Source organism: Macaca mulatta, chromosome 14 (genome assembly GCF_049350105.2).
Source record: "Macaca mulatta isolate MMU2019108-1 chromosome 14, T2T-MMU8v2.0, whole genome shotgun sequence".
In the NCBI taxonomy this organism is placed as follows: domain Eukaryota; kingdom Metazoa; phylum Chordata; class Mammalia; order Primates; family Cercopithecidae; genus Macaca; species Macaca mulatta.
The window spans coordinates 103,360,126-103,388,062 of record NC_133419.1 but is presented as its reverse complement, the minus strand read 5'-3'; the positions used below and the strand labels follow the sequence as shown (position 1 = coordinate 103,388,062).

The following is a 27,937-nucleotide window of genomic DNA, read 5'->3' as shown; positions in this document are numbered from 1 at the left end:
CAGCACTATTGGCATTTTTGACTACATAATTCTTTGTTGTGTCCTATGTATTAAGAATATTAGGCCAGGCACAGTGGCTCATGCCTATAATCCCAGCACAGTGGGAGGCTAAGGCGAGCAAATTGTGTGAGCCCAGATATTAAAGACCAGCCTGGGCAACATAGAAAAACCCCATCTCTACAAAAAATTTCACAATTAGCCAGGCATGGTTGTACGTACCTGTGGTCCCAGCTACTTGGAAGGCTGAGGTGGCAGGATTGCTTGAGTCCAGGAGGTCAAGGCTGCAGTGAGGTATGACTGTACCACTGCACTCCAGGCTGGGCAACAGAGCAAGACCCTGTCTCAAAAGAGAAAAAAAAAAGAATGCTTGCAGTTACCCCTGGCCTCTATGCACTGATGCCAGTAGAATATCCTCAGTTCTCTCAACCAAAAAAGTCTTCAGACCGTACCAAATATCCTCCAAGAGGAAAAATAGTCCCCAGTTGAGAACCACTGAGCTAAAGAGAATAAACTATTTCATTGTATTATACTTAGCAACCCTTCTACCATTTTCACCCAGGACACCATCATACTCTAATTCTGTACCATCCCATGAGAAAGAAAAACCAGTAAGAGATTAAGGTGACATTGCCTGTTTTTGACACTTATTTGAGGAAAAGATTGTCATATTTTAAGAAATAAACACCTAGGCCGGGCGCGGTGGCTCAAGCCTGTAATCCCAGCACTTTGGGAGGCCGAGACGGGCGGATCACGAGGTCAGGAGATCGAGACCATCCTGGCTAACACAGTGAAACCCCGTCTCTACTAAAAATACAAAAAACTAGCCGGGCGTGGTGGCGGGTGCCTGTAGTCCCAGCTACTCGGGAGGCTGAGGCCGGAGAAGGGCGTAAACCCGGGAGGCGGAGCTTGCAGTGAGCTGAGATCCGGCCACTGCACTCCAGCCTGGGCGGCAGAGCGAGACTCCGTCTCAAAAAAAAAAAAAAAAAAAAAGAAATAAACACCTGAATTCTGGTTGGGCACGTAGCTCATGCCTGTAATCACAACACTTTGGGAGGCCGAGGCAGGCAGATCATTTGAGATCAGGAGTTCAAGACCAGCCTGGCCAACATAGCAAAACCCCCTCTCTACTAAAAATACAAAAATTAGCCAGGTGTGATGGCAGGCACCTGTAATCTCAGCTACTTGGGAGACTAAGGCATGAGGATCACTTGAGCCCAGGAGGCAGAGGTTGCAGTGAGCTGAGATCATGCCACCGCACTCCAGCCTAGGTGATAGAGTGACACCCCGTCTCAAAAAAAAAAAAAAAAAAAAAAAATCTGTATTCTAAAGCCAGGGTACTATGTATTGATAGAAGTCCATAAGACTTGGGTGTATTTTATAAATTACTTGTTATTTTTCTGGTTTTAAAGTCAATAAACTCCAGTTTAAGAAAAAGGTCTTAGATGAATTTGTCTTCCCTCCTTTCAAAGATTCCATTTAAGCAGTAGTGAAGGAATAAAACAGAACAGGAGGAGGTCTGCAATGGACAAGGGATTTCAATCAATTTCTGTAAGATCTAATACAGCTGATACACAAAACATATCAGCCTCAGCCTAGGATGTACAAAGAGGCCTACAGTGAAAATGGGAGTTCAATTGTCTAACTCCTGAGAGGCTTTGAAATCTCAGTTAGAAGGTTTAATGAAGGCAGGGTGAAAAATGATATCAGGGGATTAACTGTGTATGTGTACATGCGTATAAGACAATTAACTTCATTTCATCCCTTTAACAAAAAAAGGCAGAGAGCCAGATGTTCACGTCCAGGCAAAACAGCAAAGGGTTCTTTGCTAAATAAGTTTTTTTAAAAAATTTGAGAGAGAACAGGACATTTAAATTGGGCTCTGTGCCTCTGAACAAAATATCCATATTTTGGCTTTGAGGCTGGGAATAGGGAAGCCCCCATCCATCTGCTCATCCTAACTTAAATGTACCAGTGAACAAGAACATCCATGGACACCAAGCCCCTAGTCAGCTTTCTTATTGCATTGTTCTGTGGTAGACAGGTGTAGGCAAATCTACCCACGAAGGCTGAGGAACTTGTGGGGCTGAAGAAAGAGACTGACAAATCCAGTTTCTCAGAAAGAAACATTCAACAGTGACTTACGAACAGAAGCCTTATCTTGGGCAGCCATAAGATGAGAGGGTAGCTTCCTGCACCATTACCCGCAGAACCAGTAGTCACGTGCCATAGGGAAAGGGTATACATACTTCAGAAGGGATAGGTAGGAAAATTGTAGCACAGTAACATCAAGGTTGTTTTGACTGGAAATTTATGGTTAAGTACCTACTCTTACACAAGGAATAATAAATAAGCTGGAAATCTTGGAGGCCTTCCCAGAACTGGGATTAATGAGAAATTAACATGGTGGATTAACATCCAAGATGGAATTGCTTTAGTCTCCACACCTCTTATTAAAATGAAATGGGGAACAAAATAATAGCTTGTTGAAAAAAAAGGTGATACCAAAAAAAGTCATCCCAGAAAAAACAGAAATAATTTACAGAATAGAAGAGGTATGAGAAAAAAAAAAAAAATAGGACATTCTCACAGAAATTTGGGACGACATTACATACATGAAAAACAGTAACCAGCCAGGTGCAGTGGCTCACGCCTACAATCTCAGCACTTTGGGAGGCCAAGGTGGGCGGATGGCTTGAAGTCAGGAGTTCAAGACCAGCCTGGCCAACATGGTGAAACCCCATCTCTACTAAAAATACAAAAATTAGCCGGGTGTGGTGGCAGACGCCTGTAGTCCCAGCTACTCGGGAGGCTGAGGCAAGAGAATCACTTGGACCCGGGAGGCGGAGGTTGCAGTGAGCTGAGATCATGTCACTGCACTCCAGCCTGGGAGACAGAGTGAGACTCTATCTCAAAAACAAAACAAACAACAACAACAACAACAAACAGTAATACCAAGATTGCATTAAAAAGTATCAGAGAATAAGCTGAAACTCTTCAAAATTGAATTTATGATTGTCAAGAAAGAAGTATAATATTAAAAAGTTGGAAGATAAGGAAAGCCACTCAGAATGAAGAGCTGAAAGACAAAAAAATAGAAAATAGCACAGAAAAAAGAAGAAAAGATCAATTCAGGAGGTCCAACGCCCAACTCTGTTGGCTTTGAAATACGTCAACTTGACTAAGCTAAACTTTATTTTCCAGAATTCCTATCTCTCTGTTTCTTGTTAGGGCTGGCCACAAGAAAAATCTACATGGAATTTGGACCATGAAAGTAAAGTAATACTTGCTCTACCAAGGTTGATACGAGTCTGGTGCTGTGCAGCTCATGCACAGTTTCATGGTTCTGCCCATTCACATTGTGAGCACAAAACACTGCAGGCCCAGGGCTCCAGCTCCCACATTCTCTCTTCCTTCAACTTCTCCAACTCCTGAGCTAGGTCTGAGTGTTACTCCATACAATAATACTAGTATCTACCACGGGGCACCCACGGAAGCAAGGTTGGAGACTTAGCAACAGGGAGAAGCCATCACAAGTACCTGTGATAGAAGGAGAGAGGTTCCAGCTTCTTACTCACTTCACAAGTCCCAGGTGTCCTGCTCTCCCCACTTTACTTCTATCTTTTAACCCCTAACACCTGTCCTGTAACTTCAAGCTCAGCACCAGATGCAGAAGAAACAGCCAAATCAAGATCATTTTACCAGCTCCCACAATGGTATGAGGATAAATTCCTATAATAAGTCCCTTATTTTACATCATTCTTAGTGATTCTGCTCCTCTCATTGAACCTTGTCTGCTACAACAGCCAATAAGATTTCCAGAAATGAAGAATAGACAAAATAAAGAAAAGAAAATTATCAAAGAAATAATTGGACATTTTCCAGTCTTGAGAAGGGGGAATGGTTTGGAGAAAAACAAGTCTTCAAATGAAAGAGCCAACATCATGTTAAAATGTTAGAACATTAAGAATAAAGAGATTTAACCATGCCCCAAGATTTTTTTTTAAAAAAAAGGACTCCAACAAAATAAAATTAAACTGACATCAGATTTCTCATCAGCAAAAATGATTCTAAGCTAGAGTGAAGTAAGGTCTTGAAAACCCTGAGGATGAGTTATCTCTATCCTAGAATTCTATACCCAGGCAAACTATCTACCCAGTGTGGTTGTGGGCGGAATTGTGTCCCCCAAAAAGACAAGTTGAAGTCCTTATCTCTTGTACCTGTGAAAATGGGACCTAATTTAGAAATGGGGTGTTTGCAGAGGTAATCAAGTTAAAATCAGGCCATATTGAAGTGGAGTGGGCCCTAAATCCAATGACCCTTGTCCTAAGAAAGCCATGTAAAGACAGAAGAACACAGATACACACAAGGAAAACACCAGGCAGTAACAGAGGCAGAAGCTGGAGCAATGCAACTACAAGCCAAAGAATGCCAAGGACTGCTGGCAACCACCCAAAGCTAGGAGATGGACTTGGAACAGATTCTCCCTCGGATACCAACTTGGCTGACACCTTACTTTTGACCTTCTTGCTTTCAGAACTGTGACACTTATTTTAAGCCATACAATTTATGGTACTTTTTTATGTCAGCCCTAGAAAACTGATCAAGGTGTGAAGCCAACATAAACTCAATCTTGTACGATAAGAGTTCAGAAAGTCCATCTCTCGTGTCCATTTTCTGAGATAGCTAATTTAAAATATATTGCAAACACAAAGGATGAAATCCAAGACAGAAGATGTGAGATATGGAAATGATGGAAAAGGAATCTCTGAATGATAGCTGTGCTCCGGGCTAGAAAGCAACCAGTCCAAATTACAACAGTAAGTCAATGAGACCTAAAAAAAAAAAAAAAAAAAAAAAGATGGTTTTTAAGAAAAGATGAAATAGCTACTAAACAACATATGAAATGAGGAGTAAAAATCTGTAAAATATATAGGACGTGGTGAAGGGACATAAACTTCATCTCCCAGTGGAGAAAAATGAGATATTCAAGGGAAAATGGGGAATTATAATAAAAATCATGATCCAAATATAAGGCAACAAACTCAAATGTGACAGGAGTAATTCTCAAAGAGTAGTCAGAGTAATTACTCCAGGAGGAATCAGAGAAGTGGGAGAAAGGAGAGCACATTTGAAATGAAGGGAAAATTCTTCTGTGAGAGGCAGGGGGTCGTGTCGGAACCAGAGAGACGAAATGTGGTTGTAGCTCACTGCTTAGCTCTGAGCTGAATAATGTTGACATGGTGATTTATTTAAATGCTCTTAATTGGTTGTTCGATATTCAAAATCAACACACAGATAAAGCTCAGGCAATTTAATGATGGATACAGAATGAAAAAGTCATATCAAGCATGACAATGTAGCAATATGGGAAGTTGGGAGGTGAAGGGAAGGGAGAGATGCGGAGAATGTCAGAGGCTTTGAGAGCCTCCTATTACAGGGTGGGGAACTGAGAGGTGCTCCTGAAACTGATGGAACAAGAAGCAAAGATTTACATCAATCATGTAAAGTTACAAGCAAAACCAATAATGATACAACTCTCAAAATTGGGAAAGAATGGAAGGACAGCAGAGAGTAGTACAAGTGAGCAAATGCTCTGAATAGAGAACACCTAAAACCGATAAAGAAATAATGACATAGGCCAGGTGTGGTGGCCGACGACTGCAATCCCAAAGCTTTGGGAGGCCAAAGTGGGAGAATCACTTGAGCTGGGGACTCACTTTCAAGTTGTCAGTCCCCTTCTCTGACAGTCTTCCTTCTCTAATAAGTACCCCTGACCTATTGCAGGCCTTCATGCCAACTGTGTACTATCCCAACTGCTGTCACAGCTATCTGGAGCAGGGGCAGACACCTGACCCAAGCAGGACCAACATGGCAACCTGGTGAAATTGCATCTCTACATAAAATTTAAAAAATTACAGCCAGGCGTGGTGGCTCACACCTGTAATCCTAGCACTTTGGGAGGCCAAGGCGGGCAGATCACTTGAGGTCAGGAGTTCAAGACCACCCTGGCCCACACGGCAAAACCCCTTCTCTACTAAAAATACAAAAATTGGGGCCGGGTGCTGTGGCTCACGCCTGTAATCTCAGCACTTTGGGAAGCCAAGGCAGGCAGATCATGAGGTCAGGAGTTTGAGAGCAGCCTGGCTAATATGATGAAACCCTGTCTCTACTAAAAATACAAAAAAAAATTGTCAGGCGTGGTGGCAGGCGTCTGTAATTCCAGCTACTCGGGAGGCTGAGGCAGGAGAATCGCTTGAATCCAGGAAACGGAAGTTGCAGTGAGCCAAGACTGTGCCATTACACTCCGGCCTAGGCAACAGAGCAAGACTCTGTCTCAAAAAAAAATACAAAAATTAGCTGGTCATGGTGGCAGGTGTCTGTAATCCCACCTACTCAGTAGGCCAAGGCAGGACAATCACTTGAACCTGGGAGTTGGAGGTTGCAGTGAGCCAAGATTGCACCACTGCACTCCAGCCTGGGCTACAGAGCAAGAACCTGTCTCAAAAACCAAACAAACAAACTAGCTAGCTAGATAGATAAATAGACGATAGATAGATAGATAGATAGATAGATAGATAGATAGATAGATAGATAGATAGATAGATAGATAGATAGATAGATAGATAGATAAGTAGCCTGGCATGGTGGCATGCACTGTAGTCCCATCTACTTGGGTGGCTGAGGTGGGAGGATCACCTGAGCCCAGGCCGTCAAGGAGGCCACAGTGAGCCATCATCCCACCAGAGCACTCTAGCCTGGGTGACAGGATGAGATCCTGTCTTAAAAAAAAGAAAAAGAAAGAAAAGAAATAGTGATGTAAGCATATTATTCAATAATATGGAGCTAACTATTTTTAGACAACTAAAAAAAAAAGAAAATATATTACTTCTGGTCGGGGGAAGGAAAAAAGAGAAGTTGCTTTTCCTACTGGGAACACTTTTCCCTCTGGGTTTTATTTTCTAATTTATATAAAAGTATTGTTTTTATTAAAAATTAAATAAATGCAATGTATGTCCACAGGGAAAATTTTTGAAAATAAAAATGCATATAAAGAGGAAAAATAAAATAATTTAAAATCAAACAGAAATAATTACTGTTGACATTTTGAGATATTTTATTTATAAAAAATGTGAGGAAATAGAAAGAGGAAGGCAAGAGTGTTGCTCATATGATATAATTACAGGTGTGCTAACGAGAGACTTTGATATCCAATGCTTCCTCCACTTCTAAGCAAATGCCTGAAAATTTCTTCCACAGTTGCAAACACATTTTCAGGAAAGAAAAAAAAAAAAAAAGGAAAGAAGTAATGTATAAACACAAATTTATACCAAGAAGAAAATAACTGATACTGATCCTCTCCTGAGGCCACAAGAATGGGATGAAATGATGATTCTCTGAATGAGGAAGAAAAGACAGAAAGATCTCACATGGAAAAGACCAAGACAAATATCTAATTTATGCATTTTCTCAAGGCTGAATTTAAAATGATACTTTGGGGATGCTAAAATTATAAAGTAGTCTTTCTGGATTGCTGTTTCAGGAGACTAAATCAACTTTGATGTGCCAGGAGATTAAATCTTTTCTGATTTCCATATATTTCTCCTTTTATCATTGCCTAGCTAAACTGTCCTCACTCTCTCAAAACCCACTTTTATCCTGTGGTTAATCTGTGAATCTAGGATGCTGGAGAACTGGATGAATTTCCACAATTATTCAGCACGTTGCCAATTTCACAGATTGTAAAACACACATTTGTACATATTTACACTGCTAAAATAAGATGGCATCTTACAATAGCTGCTGGCAGTTCTCCTGAAGAGGATTTGGGTTTGTTTATGCCAAACTTATGGGGCCCTATCAATGTGAGATCACTTGATATTAAATCATTTGCTTGAGATTGTTTAGGCCACACTGTTTGCATGAATTCAGTCAGCAAACCTGTAGGAGTGCCTGCTTAACATTCATACATTGAGGCAGTATGGTGTTTTTTCCTCCAGTACTACAACTTAAATAGTCATGTGTCCTTGCTGGGTTTATTTTTGTTGTTGTTGTCGTTGTTTTTAAACACAGTCTTCCTCTGTTGCCCAGACTGGACTGCAGTGGTGTGATCTCGACTCAGGGCAACCTCCGCCTCCCGGGCTCAAGCAATTCTCCTGTCTTGGCCTCCTGAGTAGCTAGGATTACAGGCATGCACCACCATGCCCGGCTGATTTTTGTATTTTTAGTAGAGATGGGGCTTTGCCATGTTGGCCAGGCTGGGCCTTGCTGTATTTAGTAGAGATGGGGTTTTGCCATGTTGGCCAGGCTGGACCTTGCTGTAGTTTTGGTGTGGCAGATTTATTTCTCATTTATCTTTGTACCACAAGATCAGTCATTGGTGCCTGAGCTCCATCTCAGTGTTTCCTGTTAGACTCTACTTCTTTAACATCTCTTCTTTTTTAATGGTACACAAAGAAATGGTTCATCCTACAGTAGATGACATTTTATTTCTCAGAAATGTGCTAATTGGAATACCAAGTTTAGATGAAATACATGAAAAGACACCAAAGTTTATATAATAATCTTTTCTTATTTTAAATGCCAATTCTCCAGAACTGTTGGGTGCCTGTCAGTCTTTTAAGAACAAACATAAATAACTCACTTTCAAGTCATCAGCCCCCTTCTCTGACAGTCTTTCTTCTCTGATGAGTATCCTGACCTATAGCAGGCCTTCATGCCAACTGTATACTATCCCAACTCCTGCCACAGCTGTTGGGAGCAGGGGCAGACACCTGACCCAGGCAGGACCAACCAGGTGCTTTCTCCACAGGGGACTGTGGAATTCCATTCACTTACTCATTCAATGTGTACTGATGGTTTCCCATTGTCTTAGTCTGTTTTGTGTTGCTATACAGAAATACCTGAGGTTGGCCAATTTATAAAGAAAAGAGATTTTGGCCAAGCCAGGCACGGTGGCTCATGCTTGTAATCCCAGCACTTTGGAAGGCCGAGGTGGGCAAATCACTTAAGGTCCAGAGTTCAAGATCAAGGTTTGGCCAACATGGCGAAACCTTGTCTCTACTGAAAACATAAAAATTAGCCAAGTGTGGTGACGCACACCTGTAATCCCAGCTACTTGGGAGATTAAAGCAGGAGAATCACTTGAACCTGGGAGGCAGGGGTTGCAGTGAGCCGAGATAGTGCCATTGCACTCTAGCCTGGGTGACAGAGCAATTCTCCCTCTCAAAAAAAAAAAAAGGTATATTTATCCCACAGTTGTGCAGGCTGTACAAAAAGCATGGCGCCAGCATCTGGTTGGCTTCTGGTGAGGGTTTTTGTGCTAAGTCGTAACACGATGGAGAAGGTCAAACAGGAAGCAGGCGTGTGTGAAGCAGGGCCCAAAACTAAGGGACATCGTGGCTTTATAACAACCTACTCTCAAGGGAACTAATCTGTTCCCCTGTGAATCAATCCAGTCTCCCAAGAACAACAACTCACTCACTACTGCAAGAACAGCACCAAGCCATTCACAAGGGATCTGCCTCCATCACCCAAACATCTTCCACCAGGCCCCACCTCCTGACACCACCACACTGGGGTTAAATTTAATGGGGACAAACAACCCATATCCAAACCATAGCAATCATTTCCCAGGCCCTGTTATAACCTGAAAGACACCATCCTGAACAGAGCAAGCCCTTGTATGCACATAGACCCCACAACCTAACCACAGTGAATAGAGAGGCCTAGAGACTGGGAGCTCTGAGCTGAGTCTCGTTTATGGTGAGATCCCACAGGAAAGATCCATATATTTCAAATAAGCTGCTGAAGATTCCAGAAATACTGTAAAACTTTTCTTTCCCACACCCTGGTTGTTCAATGGCTTCTTTAGGATTTCATAAAGCATTCTAATCTTCTTCCAATAAATTATTTTTTGGCCATGCTAGCACAAAAACAAATGAACCTAACTACAAAGGGAAAAAAGAGAATGTAGTAGTCTTCCTCTCCTTTTTGGTGTTATTCACCCTTTTTGCCATGAAACTTTCCAGAAAGAATAGAGTCCAACAATGCAGAATGAAGACCAGAGCAAAGGTGACGGAAGTGGTATAAACAAATAAGTTAATTATTTTTTTCTCCTGGTGCCAACCTAGTGTGAAGCTAATCAGGGCTGTTCTCACGTTGTTGTTGTTTGTTGTTGTTGTTGTTGTTAATGTAAAAATAATTATATGAAACAGAAAAAGTATTGAACTGTGTCTGAAGTTCTGTTTTGATCCTAATTATGCTCTAACCAGTAGGGAGGCCTTGGGCTTTCTTTTCTCAGCTACAGATCATCATTTATTTTAATTCCCTTACTTTATAAAGCGAGGCTTATGATCCTTCTAGTTCTAAAATTTAATGATCACCTAATAAGATAATATTTACTAGTAATCTTTTATGATTTTAGAATTCTCTACATGTCAAAATATTTGGTTTCACCCTTGAGTAAATTTACGAATGCTATCAATTCTATTATGAAAAACAAGGATGTGAAGGAAAATGTGTATTATCAGAATCATTCATTGGGGCTCTACAAGGGAAACAACCTAGCTTACAGAGTTTAAAACTGATATAAAAAGAGCCGCTTCTCTTCACCTAGCTACTTCTGGAGCACCTCTCAGTCTATATATCTTGACGTCCAGAATACCTTCACTGATCTCACACTCACCTAAACCTGCTTAGATGCTCCTCTTAAGAGCTGCCTCGGTAACTAACACTTTACCCCTCACATTTATCACTTACCTCACTGAATTAACAATCTTCTGTTTAATTAAGGAGTCCACTCTAGATTGTCAGCTTCTTAATGAAATTGGACATATATATGTGTAAAAACAATTATTTCAGAAACTGAATGAAAGCTTCACTAACAGAAACTTCCATTAAGGTTATATTCAAATTATTAAATCATTCAAGTCACTCCCAAAATACAGAAAGTTGAGTTATCTACAGTACATAACTAGATCAATGCCCAAGAAATTAAGGAAAAAGAGAACTTTAAAAAGAACCACAGATGAGGATTCTAGGAAGATGGCAGAGTTGGAACTACCAGAAATCTAGCTCCTCACCTAGATGACAATTGCACTGGAAGAATCTGTCTGATGTAACTATATATATGTTAGAACTCTGGAGTCTATGGAAGGCTTCCATCTTCCAGGGGACAGCTTAGACGGTATGTGGTGAATTTTGGTGAATTTCAGCTCTTAATACAGTAGCGGCTACCCATCCCCCACTCTAAGCCCAGTGGCAGGCAATTGTGCACCTGTTCCTGGAGCAGCTTTATATAATACAACTTTCACACAATTTTGAAAGCCAGGGTGGACGAACAGGACCCTGTCCTGCAATTATTAGGTATTTGTGCTCTGATCTCCAGATTGCTGCTTCTGATCACAGAAGTACACAAAAAGAGATTATGGCCATTGTTTTTTCATCTCTCTCACTGTTACAAGCTCTCCCTGTCTGACTGAAATAACTTCCAGGGACTTTAAATGGCCAGCACCTTTTCCCCCTTCATTTTTCTCTTTTTCCCTTTTTGGGACCAGACACTGAAGACACAACCTTAAAAGGCAACTGCATATACAAGGGAAATTAGAAAGCCACCATGCATGCTCGAGGGTAGGCTCAGGCTCAGAAAAGACCTGAGAAGACCTTAAATGTACACTTCAAGCTGATCCTTGGTGCAGAGACCACCTATAAGAATGAAATTAAAAAAAAAAGGGGGGAAGGCAAAACCTAGGGATGGGAGAGAATCTGACTTCCAGAGTTACCATATTATTAGCTTCAAATGTTCAGTGTTCAACAGCAATAAAAAAGTCACAGTGCATATGAAGTATAGCCCACTTAAAGATAAATAAAAAGTTAAGTATTGCACATTTAAAGATAAATAAAATAAACCAACAGAAACTGTCCCTGAAAGTGATATGATAGTAGATCTATCAGACAAAATCTTTAAAGCAACTGTTTTAAAGATACTCAAAGAACTAAAAGAAGACTTAGAAAAAGTCAGGAATATAACATATGAACAAAATTAAAATATTAATAAAGAGATAGAATACCTGAAAATAAACCAAAAAGAAATGCTGGAGCTAAAAAGTGCGATAACTAAAATAATTAAGTCACTAAAAGTATTCAAAGACAGATCTGAGTGGGAAGAAGAAAGAATCAGTGAACTTTGAGATAGAACAACCAAATTTATAAAAGTTGAAAAACAGAAAGAAAAATTGAAGAAAAGGGAATGGAGTCTAAGAGACTTGTGAGATACCATCACACAAACCAACATGCATTGTGGGAATCCTAGAAGATAAAGAGAAGGAGGAGAGAGAATATTTGAAGAATTAATAACTGAAGACTTTATAAATTTGTTGAAAGACATGACTGTAAACATTCAAGAAGCTTAATGAACTCCAAATAAAATGAACCAAAAGAGATACACACCAAGACACATTATAATCAAACTGTTGAAAGGCAAAGACAAAGAGAGAATTTTAAAAACAGCAAGAGATAAATGATGTGTCACATATGAGATCCTCAGTAAGATCATCAGCAGATCTCTCATTGGAAACGCTGGAGGCCAGAAGTATTCAAAGTGCTAAAGGAAAAAATAAGTCAGCCAGGAATTATATATCTGGCAAAAATGTCCTTCAAAAGTAAGGGAGAAATTAAGATATTATCAGATAAACAAAAACAGTCGGAGTTTGTTACCACTAGACTGACCCTACAAGAAATGCTAAAGGGAATCCTGCAGGTTGAAATGAAAGAACCACAGACGGTAACTTGAAGTCGTATGGTGAAATAAAGATCTTAATAAACGTAAATAGAGGAGCAATTATAAAAGATAGTATTATTGTAATGATGGTATGTAATTCTACTTTTTGTTTCTACATGTTTTAAGAGACACATTTTTTAAAAAAAAATTCCTAATCTAAAAGCTAATATTATTTTAACTTTTGTTTGTAACTCCACATTTTGTTTTCTACATGATTTAAGAAAGTAATGCATTAAAAATTATTTCTGTGTTTGGACATACAATGTATAAAGATGTAATTTTGTGACATCAACAACTGAAAATGGTGGCGGTGTTAAAGGAGCAGAGGGTGTTAAAGGGGCAGAGTTTGTTTATGTTATTAAAATTAAACTGGTATAAATTCAAATGAGAATGTTCTAACTTTATAATGTTAAATGTAATTCCAACAGTATTCAAAAAAAGATAAAATAATATACACAAAAGAAAATGAGAGAAGAATTGAAACATTTTATTACAACAAATCAATTAAACACAAAAGAAGAAAATAATGCAGGAAATTTGTGCATCAAAAAACACTCTCAACAGAATAAAAAGGCAACCCAAAGAATGGGAGAAAATATTTGCAAATTATATATATGATAAGGAATTAATATAGAAAATATATAGAGACCTCCTAAAATTCGACAACAAAAAAAAATTGAGTTAAAAATGGGCAAAGAACTTAAACAGAAGTTTCTACAAAGAATATATACTAATGATCGATAAGTACGTTAAAACATGCTCAGCATCACTAATCATTAGAGAAACGCAAATCAAAACTACAACAAAATACTGCCTCACATCCCCTAAGATGGCTTCTACTTTTAAAAGCTGAGAATAAGTGTTGGCGAATATATGAAGAAATTGAAACCTCTATGCACTCTTCGAGGGAAAATTGTATAGCAGCTATGGAAAACAGTATGGTGGTTCTCCAAGAAATAAAAGCAGAATTATCATATGATCCAGCAATTCCACTTCTGGGAGTGTACGCAAAAGAATTGAAAGCAGGATTTCAAAGACACAGTTGTACACTCACATTCATAGCAGCATTATTCCCAGGAGCTAAAATGTGGAGGCACCCAAGTGTCCACTGACAGATGAACAGATAAACAAAAGGTGGTGTATGTTAGCCATAACAAAGGAAGAAACTTCTGGATAAAACCTGAGGACATTATGGTCAGTGAAATAAGCCAGTTACAAAAAGACAAACACTGCATGACTCCACTTACATGAGGTACTTAGAGATGGAAAGTAGAATGATAGTTTCCAGGGCCTTTGGGGGAAGGGTCAATAGGGAATTATTGTTTAATGGGCAGAGAGCTTCAGTTTTGCAAGAAGGAAAGTGTTCTGGAGATTGATGGTGGTGATGGTTGTTCAACCATACGAATGTACTTAATACCACTGAACTGTACACTTAAAAATGATCACGACAGTAAATTTTATGTTATGTGTATTTTTCCCCAAAAAAAGAGAAAACATTTGCAATGAAAAAAGATCGTAAGTTAAAATTCAATTTGTAAAATACTATGAATTGAATTACCAGTTGTATTTTCAGTATAATTTAAACATATAAACATATGTTTAGGTGTGGAACGATAAAGAACAAAATAGTATTCATGATCATATCCAGGTTTTCCTTATATGTATTTTTATAATGGACATGAATTTATTTTGTAATAATAACACCATAAAATATTTTTCAAAAGCACATAAAAAATAATCACCACAAAGTTTCTTCAGGCAAAAAGTTTCTTTAATAAGGAAGAGAAAGTTAGAAACAGGATATCTCATCTGAAAAACGAAGTGTGACTGTTAGGAAGAAACAATAACACAAGTTACCATGGAATAAAAGTGTCTCTTTAAAATTTTTGTTTGTATTAAAAAGGAATCAGCTATTTATCATTGCAGAGTTAATAATTTCGTGAAGAAATTATAGCTATTCCAGTTTTACTTTTATTAGGCTGAAAGAAATCATTTTTAATAACACATCACAGTTGTAGAACTCCTTTTCTTCAACTTCATGTCTTCTCGAATGTTCTTGACAATAATTAAACTATATTTAACCACACATGGCAACGCACATTATGTGACTATAGATGAACAAACTAAGCCATTGCTAGGGCTTGAATGTTTGTTCCTTCCCAAACTCATGTTGAAACTTAAGTGTCATTCAAACAGTATTAAGAGGTGGAACCTTTAAGAAGTGACACAGCTGTAGCGGCTCTGCCCTCCTGAGTGGATTAATGCCATTATTGCAGGAGTGAGTTTGTTATCATGGGAATTGGTTCCTTATAAAAAGACAAGTTTAGCCCCCTTTCTCTCTCTCTCTCTCTCTCCCTCTCTCTCCTCTCTCTCTCTCTCCCTCTTGCTTTCCACCATAGAATGATACAGCAAGAAAGCCCTCACCAGATGCCAGCCGCTTGATTTTGAACTTCCCATCCTCCAGACTCTGCAGATGTAAATTTTTGTTCTTTATACATTACCCAGTCTGTGGTATTTTGTTATAGCAGCACAAAACAGACTAAGACAGCCACTGAAAAGGCCAACTAATTTTCTCCTGGTGTTTACATAGGATGGCATAGGCTACTAGATGCCTACTCAAACATTCATTCTCCGCTTTTTTTTTGTTTTTTGGTTTTTGGTTTTTTTTAGCTAAGAACATTTCCATTGTAAATCAAAAACCATTTCTCAAACTTTCTTAACAACAAGTATACAGAAATGTGATGTGGGATATCTAGGGAAGCTTAAAGGGACTCTGTTGGTCTTATGCTTTTCTGCTTTTCTTACATTTTGCAGCCTGAAAAGCTAGCTGGAGAGGAGCTCAAACAAGATTGCATTTTATTTCTCTTTTATCTAACAGTCTAACAGTGCACAGACCTGGGCAGGTGCGGGAGCTTTCCTCAGTATGAGGCTCCCAAGTTTGCTCTGCTCGTCTCTGATTTCCAGCCAGCAGTCAGAAATATAGAGAGAAATGAAATTCTATGTTTTAAGCCACTGCATATCTATATCCCCTTGTCAAGAAGCTTAGCTCATTCTCTACTGATATTAGTCCTCAAAGGACTGCATGGAGCAGGGCCACTGCTGGTATGAAACTCCAGCACAGAGCTCTTCTGTAAAAAATGAAATGAACTATCTTTTCTTTAAATCATTATGTTCTGGGGTCTGTAGCCTATTCTAAAAAATGCATATAGCAAATAGATCGGGCACACCTATCTTGCACCAGCAGGAAGAAGGCTATGAAATCTAAACAGCCTTCTACAGGAACGTATTTCTAACACTGGCAAAAAGTAGAGAATAATGAGTAAAGGACAATAGACAAAGAATTGCTCACAGAAAATGGAACAAGTTCTAACCAAGAATGTATTCCATTGCCAGGGCAAGAGTCTGTTTTTCTCCCCGTTAGAATTTCACCATTGTTACAAACCATTGACTCCTGCACATTTCCCATTTCCCAATTTTCCATTTGTGAAAGAGATTTTATTGCAGACACACCATTCTACAACATCATTAAGTATTGGATGCAGGCGTGCGAGGCAAAAGCCACCCTGTCACTTGACAGAGAGGACAGCACATCACCCAGAGATCCTGGACTTGGGGACGGATGTGGCCCCCAGACAGGACTTTGGGTTGTTGGTATGTGGTGATTATACTCCATTACTGAGACAAAAGGTGAACCTGGCTACATGGAGGGCCAAAGGAGTGGGCTGTGATGGATCACTATTTTCTCCAGTATCCATTCTCCCCTTCCTTTCAAAAATAGAATCACCAAGTTTTAGCTAAATACATGGCCAAGAGCTGCAGACCAGAATTCCCCAGCCTCACTAGTCTGTTCCTCCAACCAAGTCCAGGCCAACAGAATGTAAGCAGACGTGAGGTGTGCAACTCTTGTGTTGCCTCTGTAAAAATGAAGCATTGGCTGGGTGCAGTGGCTCATGTCTATAATCCCAGCACTTTGGGAGGCCGAGGCAGGTGGATCACCTGAGGTCAGGAGTTTGAGACCAGACTAACCAACATGGCAAAACCCCATCTCTACTAAAAATACAAAAATTAGCCAGGCGTGGGGGCAGGCTCCTGTAATCCCAGCTACTTGGGAGGCTGAGGCAGGAGAATGGCTTGAACCCAGGAGGCGGCGGTTGCAGTGAGCCAAGATGACGCTATTGCACTACAGCCCACCAGCCTAGGCAACAAGAATGAAACTCCGTCTCAAAAAAAAAAAAAAAAAAAGCATCGTCCCCAGAACATTCTCATTCCTCCTTCCCAGCCCCTGGAAAATGACAGCTACTGGATATGGGGATAAAAAGAAGCTGAAGACATAGGCTGAGCACCAACTAGGAAAGCCTTACTTAAGTTGAAATTTTAATTTACAGCCAATAGTTCAGGTACACAGTCTGGTACCAAACTGTAAAGGAATGAGAAACAATAAGGATAATGTACTAACTCTGTAATCTGTCTCTGTCCTTTCCATTTTAAAATTCTGAGATAATTTTTTCCTCTTTTTGTTATGAACATAGCCTTTCTTTTGTAAAATGATGATAATAACAGGCCATAGATTATTTTTGATGTTCTTGCTTTACAAAATAAGCGTCAGCACCCCAGTTTTTAAAAAATGATATTAATCCATGAAATCCAAAAATCTAGAAACCATCACAATAGGATACAGTGACAAGGAAGGCTTTAGGTACAGAACTTGCAAGATCAAATGTATTCTCTAGGAAGTCAACTAAAACGTCAGTCTAGTGAGTTATGAATTCTCCTATCCATAATCCTCAGAAAATGGTAGGAGAGCAGTGCTAGCAGACAAGACTATAAAAACTATTTACTAAGATAGCAGAGTACCATTAAAGAGAAATTCCTCCTTTTGTGTGATTTTCTTCACTATTATTTACAAGTCTGTTTACAACATATTTTTAGAAGATGTAATTAATATTCAGATATTTCATCAACAATGAAGTCCTTACAGATAAATCCAGAGAATTACAATTTGTTCTGAGAACCACACAAGGAATGTGATTTCACTATTATTCTTAGTCATTCAACAAGCATTCATTAAGCCAGAAACTTGGGGGAATGAAGAAGGATACAAAGATGAAAAAAACACAGACCCTGCCTTCAAGAATCTCAAAGTCTGATGAATAACATGGCTACATAAAGAATAACTATAACACATTTTGGCTGGGTGCAATGGCTCACACCTGTAATTGCCGCACTTTGGGAGCCAAGTGCCGCATTTTGGGAGCCATTTGTGGTCAGGAGTTCGAGACCAGCCTGGCCAATGTGGCAAAACCCCAACTCTACTAAAAATACAAAAATTAGCCAGGCGTGATGGGGCACACCTGTAATCGCAGATACTTGGGAGGCTGAGGCAGGAGAATTGCTTGAACCCTGGAGGCAGAAGTTGCAGTGAGCTGAGATTGCACCACCACTGCACTCCAGCCTGGGTGACAGAAAAAGACTCCATCTCTAAATAAATAAATAAATAAATAAATAAATAAATAAATAAACCATTATACATTTTCAGAGTTATAACAGATGATATACAATGTGAGAGGGAGAAAGTCCTAACATTGGGATTCTCTAAGTTGTTTTAATCAGTTTCTAAGCTACATTCTATCAATTCTAGCATGCTGCACACAGGTCCAAAACTCCAGTTTGATCATAAAGTGTTTGGGATGAGAAGAATCTTTCTAACAGGCTTGAGGACCTCCCCACCACCACCACAGCCTGGAAAAACTTTATTTTCTTGTGAGAGAGCCTAAGACTCTTCTTGCCTAATCTTTCTTCCTTCAGATTCTAGACCTGCATCAGAGTCTGAAAGCTCTCCCTACCTAGTCCCCTCCTTACCCCTTTATCCTCCACAGGTGTTTCCCCAAAAACCTCTTGTACGTCGAATTCCCTCTTGGTATCAGCTTTTGGAGAACTTGAATTAATACAAGGAGTGTCCAGTTATCTAACATTGCATAAAAAGAACCCTAAACCGTAGCTCAAAACAGCAATCATTTTATTATATCTCATGACTTTGTAGGCCAGGAATTCAGGCAAGGCTGCCTTGGGTGATCCTTTTGTTCTATCGGCCGATGGGCTGGTTGGGAGGGACTGGGATGGCTTCAGTCACACGTCTGCTGCGTTACTGTAGATAACTGGAAATCTGGGCTCAGCTGGGACTGTCAACCATATTGCCTGCTCATGGCATCTCCTCCACCATGGAGGCTGTATGACTTTTAAGATCTAGCCATACAAGTCAATAGCCTTACTTCTGCCATACTCCACTGATAAAAGTAATCACAAACACAACCAGAGTTAAAACGAGGCAATACACACCTCCTTGAAACCGGGAATGCCAAAGAATTTGCTGTTATGTTTCTAAATCGCCACATGAGGGCACCCTTTCTCTTATGAAACCACTAAGTTCCATCAACTTCAGGAGACTCATTCAAACCAGAAGAGATGTGTTAATTCTAACCAAAAGTACACTTGCTACAACAAAAAAGTGCTGCATGGATCAGCAAAGATAAGTTCTAGTTTATACCTTCTTTTATCATTACAGCTCACCTGTCAATGCCGCAATCAACAAAAAAGGAATTCAGATCTAGTGCTTTACACTCCAAATGACGTGAATCTAAAGACCATGACCCTGGTGACAGCAGTAGTTTCTTTGATGGTAAAATCTGTATTTCCTACAAGTATAGAAGGCTGTCATGCAACGTGAACCCTGGCCACTGACTCACTGATCATTCTTGGTGTGTGGAATTGTTACTCCTTTGGTTACTAGCAAGCATGCAGAGGAGAGTAAATTGCACCTGAACCTAACCTCCGACTAAGGGGCTGCTGTGACCTACTGTTGCCTTTTGGAACTTTAATTGGGGAGGTAAAAAACATGGAGTTATGATTACCAAAGGATAATGAGTTAAACTTCAAAGGAATAACACAGTCTTATATCCCTGTCATCTTTTGCTGAGGCATCTTCATAAAGATTAAGCACGTTTGGACCATGCAGCAGTGACTTTCCTTGGTTACAAAGCAAGACTGGATTCGCCATCCTAGTCATTGATAATGGTGAATGTCGAGTTTGTTTTGTGAGCATGTGTATGTGCTAAACATTCACTTGAAAGATACCTTGAGAACTACGTTGGCATAATACGAATGCATTCGACAGGTTTTTTTTGTCTTGCCTCTCAAATTCGCAACTTTACCTAGCCCTGAATAAAACCAAGCAACTACAGTATATAGAAAAATTTAGGAACCCTAAATAATGGATTGAAATTCTATTCAAACTTAACATCTAATCGTAATTTTTTAGTTATCAGTAACTAGACCATGTCATTCAGGGATCAATCTACCTCAAAGTAAATAGATTAAAATCTCTTAATCTAAGAAATCATTCAGTTATAAAAAAAAAAATGCGATTAACCTAGCACTTTTTTTCAAGGTTTTCCTCGTCTACCATAATTTTGATATGAAAGTGGAGTTCTTGGCAGAAAAAGCAGAGTCTATGTCTGAATCATTCAGAGTTAGAAACAATGGTTAGCACAGTTTAGCATATAAAAGTTGTCCAACAAATACTTGTTGAAGCCAGGCACTGTGGCTCATGCCTGTAATTCCAGCACTTTGGTCAAGGTGGGTGGATCAGTTAAGACCAGGAGTTCAAGATCAGCCTGGCCAACATAGCGAAACCCCGTGTCTACTAAAAATACAAAAAGATTAGCCAGGCGTGGTGATGCCCACCTGTGGTCCCATGTACTTGGGAGGCTGAGGCAGGATAATTGCTTGAACCTGAAAGGTGGAGGTTGCAGTGAGCCAGGATCATGACAGTGCACTCCAGCCTGGGTGACAGAGTGAGACTCTGCCTCAAAAAATAAATAAGTGAAATAAAATAAAATATTTGTTGAATGATTGGTTGAATGAATGAATGGATGAGTGGTATTTATTTGTGTTAACTTACTCAATTAGGATTTTCATTTACGCATCTTCCAGAAGGTAGTGGTATAAATTAAAAATAATAGGTAAGATAGAGGCTAATTTAAATTTGAAATAGCTATATGGTTTCTATTCGGCTTGTTAACGATTAATACTTAGATGTTAATTATAATTTACTTAGGACAGATTTCCTTTGAACTTCACTTCTTACGTGTCCATATCAGACAATTAGGTCTTTTTAGCTAAACCCTGATATTCTGGTTCTCTTAATAACCATTACATCACCAACAATGATTAAAAGGTATTACCTTAATTACTTTCAGGCAAGGAATTTATCTACTTTGTTCAGCAGCAAGAAGGTCACGTGACACAGAGTAAGCACCCATTAAATATCTGTTGAATGAGGCAATTAATTATTAAACTCCATTTCTCAGTGTGAGTACATGACGAAGAATGTGCAGTCATCCCCAATCCACCCTTCATACCCACATTCTGATCATTACAGCAACCCTGAAAAGTAGGTATTATTTTATTCATTTCATAAATTAAGAAATTCCCACAGTTGGGATGTAATAGCACTTGGATTTGAAGCTATATTTGTATGTTCCCAAAGTCTTTTTAATTGCCTCTCCAGGTGCGGTGGCTCACGACTATAATCCCAACACTTTGGGAAGCCAAGGCGGGTGGATCACCTGAGGTCAGGAGTTTGAGACCAGCCTGACCAATATGGTGAAACCCCATCTTTACTAAAAAAGAAAAAAATACAAAAATAAATTAGCCTAAAAAATTAGGTGGTGGCAGGTGCCTGTAATCCCAGCTACTCAGGAGGCTGAGGCAGGAGAATCACTTGAACCCAGGAGGCAGAGGTTATGGTGAGCCAAGCCTGTGCCACTGCACTCCACCCTGGGCAACAGAGCCAGACTCCGTCCCAAAAAAATATAAAATAATAACAATAATAATTGCCTCTCCAATAAGATAATCTTAAGGACATATACATATAGAAAACAAAAACAAACAACAATTATTGGATATCTGACTTTGTATCTGGACTTACTCATTTGCCTCATGACTGTCCCTGTTAGCCATGTTTAGGGACAATCTATTTTCATATAGAATCATCCATCAGGGCCCCGTACTGCCTTTGGCTCCAAATTCTGCCTCTTGGGGTTTTCCTATTAATTGTTGTCAACACAAAGACCACCAGACCACCATTCCCTTATTCAGCCTGGGTTTCCTGTCTTTTCACAAACCAATCATTCAGCCACCAATAAATAACCAGTCCTCGGTTCTTTTTTTTTTTTTTTTTGAAGTAGAGACGAAAGCACACTTGGCTAGTCCTTGGTTCTTTGAAGAAAGACTATGCTTACCTGAAATAACAACATAGAATTGAGCTCTAGGCAAATTTATCCTTATAACCCAATCACTTTCTCTGATGTGTCCTCAGAGAATGCAAAACATTTGAATACTGGCCTGATGATCATAATTCTTCTCCCTACTCCAAAATCCTAAAGATATTCAATGTTTTATTTTTAGTTGTTGAGACAGGGTCTTGTTCTCTCACCCAGTCTGGAGTGCAGTGCAGGCTCACTGTTGCCTCAACTTCCCAGGCTCAAGTTATCTTCCCACCTCAGCCTCCTGAGTAGCTGGGACCACAGCCACATGCCACCACACCCAACGAATTTTTGTATTTTCTGTAGAGACAGGGTCTTATTATGTTGCCCAGGCTGGTCTTGAACTCCTGGGTTCAAGCAATCCTCTCACCTAGCCTCCCAAAGTGCTAGGCCATGCCTGACCTACATATTTTTTTCCAGCAGTTACAATCTTTCATATTTAAGTCCTTACTTATTTTTATATTTCTCCCTTAGGTAGGGATCTAATTTTTATTTTTCCGTAAAAACTAATTTTTTCTCCAAAATAGACCAAATTCTCATGTGCCTGTTTCTGGGTTCTTTCTGTTCCCTGGTCTATTCGTATATTCCCGTACCAGTACCACATTGGCTTACCTACTATGGCTGAGTAATATGTTTGAATATCTGATGGAAAGGGGCTGTCCCCTCTTTTCTTTTCTTTCTTTTTTTTTTTTTTTTTTTTTTTTTTTGATTGTCTTAGGCAGGGGTCAGAGAATTATAGTTCATGGGCCCAACCCTATTCACTAACTATTTTAATAAGTTTTATTAAAACACAACTACTCTCATTTGCTTCTTTTGAACACTGCAACAGCCAAATTGGGTAGTTGCATCCAGCCACCAAAGATTAAAATGTTTAATATCTGGTCTTTTATAGAAAAAGTTGACCAATCCCTGGTCTTAATTTACTCATGGACATGTATACTTTTACATGAATTTCAGAATCATTTTGTAAACATTCCCAGTTCCAAGTTACTGATTGTAAGGAACAGCAACTGATTCTAAATTAATACAGAAATGAATTTTATTGGGAAAGATACCAGAGAGCTCACAAAATCAGAAAGAAGTTTAGAGAAACAGGCCCAGAAAATGGGCAGGAACCATGGGAGGCCTGGCAACAGAGAAGACCACACTGCACCAGGATGCTGCCACAGAGAATGTTCTTCCAAACCACCCCCGCATCACCCTACCACTCACACAAGCTTCAAAGTTCCGGAAAGGAGAATGTTTTGTCCAAGTTAGGATCACATACTCATATCCTAGTCTCCAGAGAGAAAGAAGGTTCTGATTCTTCTCCCGCTTCCACAGAGAGAGGCAGGGCTCTGCCCTCTATCAAGACTTACTCAATGAAGGGTTCGTTCAAAATATGAGAAGGCAGATTCTCCCTAAAGGTGGCTATAATTTTGCTTGGAATTGCCCTAAATTGAGGGAAAATGGTTATCCTTAAATACTGCTGCCTCATTCATGAAGATGATTCTTCTGATTATTAATTCAGGTTTCTTTTTGCCCTTTGGTAGAGTTTCAAAATGTTCTTCTGTGGTGGTCTTGTGAGTTTTTGTCTATTAAGTCCTTGATATTTTACAGGGATTTGTGGTTGTTTTGAACAGTATCTTCTTTTCTATTATCTCAGTAATTTTATTTTTTCTAGTACTGAAAAATGTTACTGACTTTTGTATATGGATCTTGCAATCAAACAAGTTTCTTATTACTTCTAAGAGTTTTGTTGATTTACTTTAATTTTCTGTGTAAATGGCCATAGCAGTCATAACACTCACAAATGACAATTTTATTTTCCTCCAATCCAATCATTATATTTCTTTGTGTTCTATTCTATGTTATTACATTGGCCTGAGCCTCCAGTGTGAGGCAGAACATTATGATAGCCAGTATTCTTGAATTATCCCTAATTTTAAAGCAAACATTTTTCAAGATTTTCCAGGTAAACAGTAAATATCTCTTTATTACATTAAGAAAATCTCTTTCTGTTCCTAGTTTTCTGCTAATTTAAACTGTAAATAAATATAGAACTTTATGGAATGCTTTTTATGCTCTTTTGAAATGTTCTAAGTATTTCTTTCTTTAGTTTCCTAGTATGGGAAATCACATTAATAAATTTTTCAAATGTAGAATTATCTCCTTGCAGACCTAAGAATTAACTATAACTGGTCATGGTATGCTATATTTTTAAATCATCGTATATTATTTTAGTAATTACCAAATTCAGTTACCTAATGCATATTAGTATTCTTGCATTTATGTTCAGAAGTGAGACTGATCTGTAATCTACTTTACTGCAGTGCTCTTATCAAGTTTTGATACTAGGGTTATATTGGCTTCATAAAAGGAATTAGAAGTCTTTTTTTTTCTTTTTTTTTTTTTTTTGGCAGAGTCTCGCTCTGTTGCCCAGGCTGGAGTGCAGCGGCACGATCTCAGCTCATTGAAACCTCTACCTTCTGGGTTCAAGCAATCCTCCTGCCTCAGCCTTCTGAGTAGCTGAGACTACTGGCATGCACCACAACGCCCGGCTAATTTTTGTGTTTTTAATAGAGACAGGATTTTGCCATGTCGGCCAGGCTGGGGAATTTTTAAAAGTTGAAGTGAATTTTTAAAAGTACGAAGATTACAATTTGTTCTTTAAAAAGTTAATAAGAATAAAGAAATAGCCGAGTTGACTGACCACACAGGAAAACTCCAGTTTATACTTATAGTCCTGAGATAACTATTAATAGCAGCCCCTTTCATTCTCAAAATATCACTATTGAGCAATAAATTATCCACTAGAGTAAACCTACAATAACTGACATGGATTTGATGTCACATACTAGCTGTATTACTGTGATAAATTCCCCTGGCCTCTCTTAGCTTCAGGTTTCCCATCAGCAGAATGGAAACTGTGACATTTACCTTCCTGGGTAGTTTGAAGAACAAATGAAATAAAGCAAGTAAACTGACCAATTATTTTTTAAAGTTAGTTAATTTCAGCCATGAGCATCCACAACCCCCAACAGAATTCCAAAGCGTTCTTGACTAGAAGCAGGACAGTTCATATGAGGTCAGACCACCAATGCCCAGCCCCCACCCCCGCCACCTGCAGCCCTATCTACTAGGTAACTGTGGATATTCAGGTTTGATCTGAGTGCAGGCTCATTGCAGTGCTCCATTCTGAAACTCAGGGAAGCCCAAGTTTAAAGACATCACCTTCAACCACTCCTCGGACCCATCATACGTCCTGCCAATTGTCCCATTCATCGAGTCCTTCTGAGGCCTGGGTGTTTCCTTCCACTTGCTGATCTTCCTCTCCACAAATATGTGGCAGGGTGCAGATGCTCACGATTTCAATACAAAATCTTAACTGTTTTTGTTTTTCTTCCCTTTTTTTGATGGACTAGAAAGTGAAATGCAAATATTTTCCCTCACTTTCAATTAGTAATCTCTTCCTTTCCTGGAGTAAAGAGGAACATGTTTTTCAAGTTATGAATTTGATGAACTATAAAAGCATATGGTGAAAGAACAAGAGGGAGAAATATCCACCCAAACTAGAGATTACTTTAGACGTCCTGAAGAGAAGAGATCTGTAGGTCTAGAAGCAAGAAGGACCCATTTTCTGCTTAGGTCATTACTATGGGAAGCAAGACTCCAGGCAGGAGGTACTCAGTTCATCTAGGGAAACAAAGCCCCAGGCAATGGTTGCAGAGCTTTGCCAAATAGCCCAGTGTCCTAAATATGTTACGGAAACTGCCAGATGCTGCCAGACCTGCCAGTACTGTGCAGACACAGACAATGGGCATGTCAGCATTGACTGATGTGGGAGATGACCAATGACTAAGGAAGGCCTCCGGAGCCTTGGCAGAGTAAGGGAGTGTGACTGAGGTGGACTCAAACCTACTGGAGTGATTTACGTTCACCTTCCTACCAGCCTAATGCATGGCAGCTTGGAGTCAAAATTAGGTGGATTCATAGGTCATAAACATTAGGCTTCTCTCACACTTGAGCTTTGAGACTTAGAGTCAAATATAATAATACAGGAGATTCCTAATTCAGGGTGTAGATCTAGTAGTTGAGAGACTACCCCCTGGAGGAAAGATTTCTCTGCTGACCATTCATAGGTCACCCTTCCGGATTTATTTTGGCCACACTCCAACCATGCTTCAGCCTCTCACACCACACTGCTCACCAGCCTCAGCCTTGATTGTCGGCCACAGAAGCTGGGCCAAGTTTTCAGGGTTGGGCTTCAGTATCTCCTCTCTTGCTCTGTCTTGATCTGGTTCATCTCAAGAACAGACACTTGTAGGATGCAAGGAATTTCTCCTCTTCAGTTTCACCTTTCAAATGCTCTGGGATGGCTATGTGTACCCTGTGACTCTCAAATCTGTATCTTCAGCCCTGCCCTCACTACAGAATAGCAACTCGTATGTATGAGAACCTACTGGACATCCCCTTGAGTCTCCTACATAAAAATCAAGAACCAGATACTAAAAACAGAACCTATTAGCTCATGCTACCCTGCCCTTTGATGTCACCATCTCAGTCATTAGAACCACGACCCAGTCGCTTTAATAAAAAACCCAGAGTCACTAATTCCTTTAACATGTTCTTAATTTACTATCTTCTCCAGTCCCATTGCTGCTGAGTTAGTTCAGGGCCTCATCATCTCCTGTTTGAATTATTACAATAGCCTCCAGTTTTTCCAGTTTCTATATATGCTCCACAAAGCCAAACTGATAATTCTAAAACACAAAGTGACGGTCAGTCCCCTTTTCACACTCTTCAGAGATGTGCTACTACTCTTGTTGCATGTCATACCAATTATGACCCCTGGCCAAATCCAACCTGCAGCCTAATATTGTATGGCCTTCAAGCTAAGAATGGATTTTGTATTTTTAATGCCTGCAACCAAAACAAAACAGGAACATCCAGTGGTGGCCATATCTGGCCTTCAAAGCCTGAATTATTTACTAGCTAGTCTTTCACAGAAAAAGTTTGCTACCCCACTAAAATTTAGATAGCCCCACTCTGGCCCTCCTCTAACCACACTTCCCTCCTCACTCGGGATCAGGAGTCTCTATGGGTCCAAAGGGCTGTTCTTCCCAGAGCCTGTGTCCTCCCCACTTATAGACAACACTCCTGGAACACCCAGCCCAAAAGATCTGAGTTGGCTTCCAGATCCATGAAGCCACCAGGCTGCCAAGGCTCATTCTTAAACCTTAGAGGAGACCAAAAGGCAGATGTTTTCATGAGGATAGGACATAGGTTAGATACGCAGCCTGGCCTATTCACAGATGTGTGTGAGGATCTTTAAGTTGTAGGAGAGGAAATAGGAAGAAGCCTGTACTTCTGCTCTTGCCCTGAACTCCACAAGTGTTAGGACAAGCCTGCTTAGGATGCAATACTTAAAAATTCCCTTGCCTGGTAACTAAGCTCTTCATGATACAGTACTTGTGGACACTGCACTCAAGACAAGTGTGAACTGGGCTGACTCATCACACACCATGCTGTTTTATCAGCTCCCATGTACTGGCCTTCCTTTCATTGCCCATTCTCCTAGTGGAATCTTCTCATCTTCAAGACTCAACTCAAGAGTCAATTCCTCCATGAAGCCTTTCCTACTGTCTTGTAACTGAAACGCAGGTTCAGTTGCTCACTGCTTGCAGAGTCCAATGAACAAGAGCAAGGTCTGGTATTTAAAAAGTACCTTTTATTCCAAAGCTAGTTTAGGAGAAGAAATATAGCCTTCCTGTCTTAATGGTATTTCTTTGCTTTTGGAGCAAAAAGTGGGCACTTTAAAAGCCAGGAGAGGAAGTAAGCAGGCAGGGAGGGTCCA

The 27,937-nt window shown here is 39.7% G+C and overlaps 1 long non-coding RNA gene across 1 annotated transcript in view; it reads right to left on the bottom strand.

Annotated features, from left to right (window-relative positions):
* Positions 1 to 16,251: 16,251 nt before the first annotated feature.
* The window catches only part of LOC114672385 (uncharacterized), a 30,544-nt gene continuing 18,858 nt past the window's right edge, over positions 16,252 to 27,937 (bottom strand). The window contains exons 2-3 of the long non-coding RNA XR_003722734.2: positions 21,019 to 21,103; positions 16,252 to 16,543 (exon numbers count right to left, since the gene is read on the bottom strand). This is a non-coding gene — a long non-coding RNA (uncharacterized LOC114672385). The remainder of the gene's footprint in view (positions 16,544 to 21,018; positions 21,104 to 27,937) is intronic.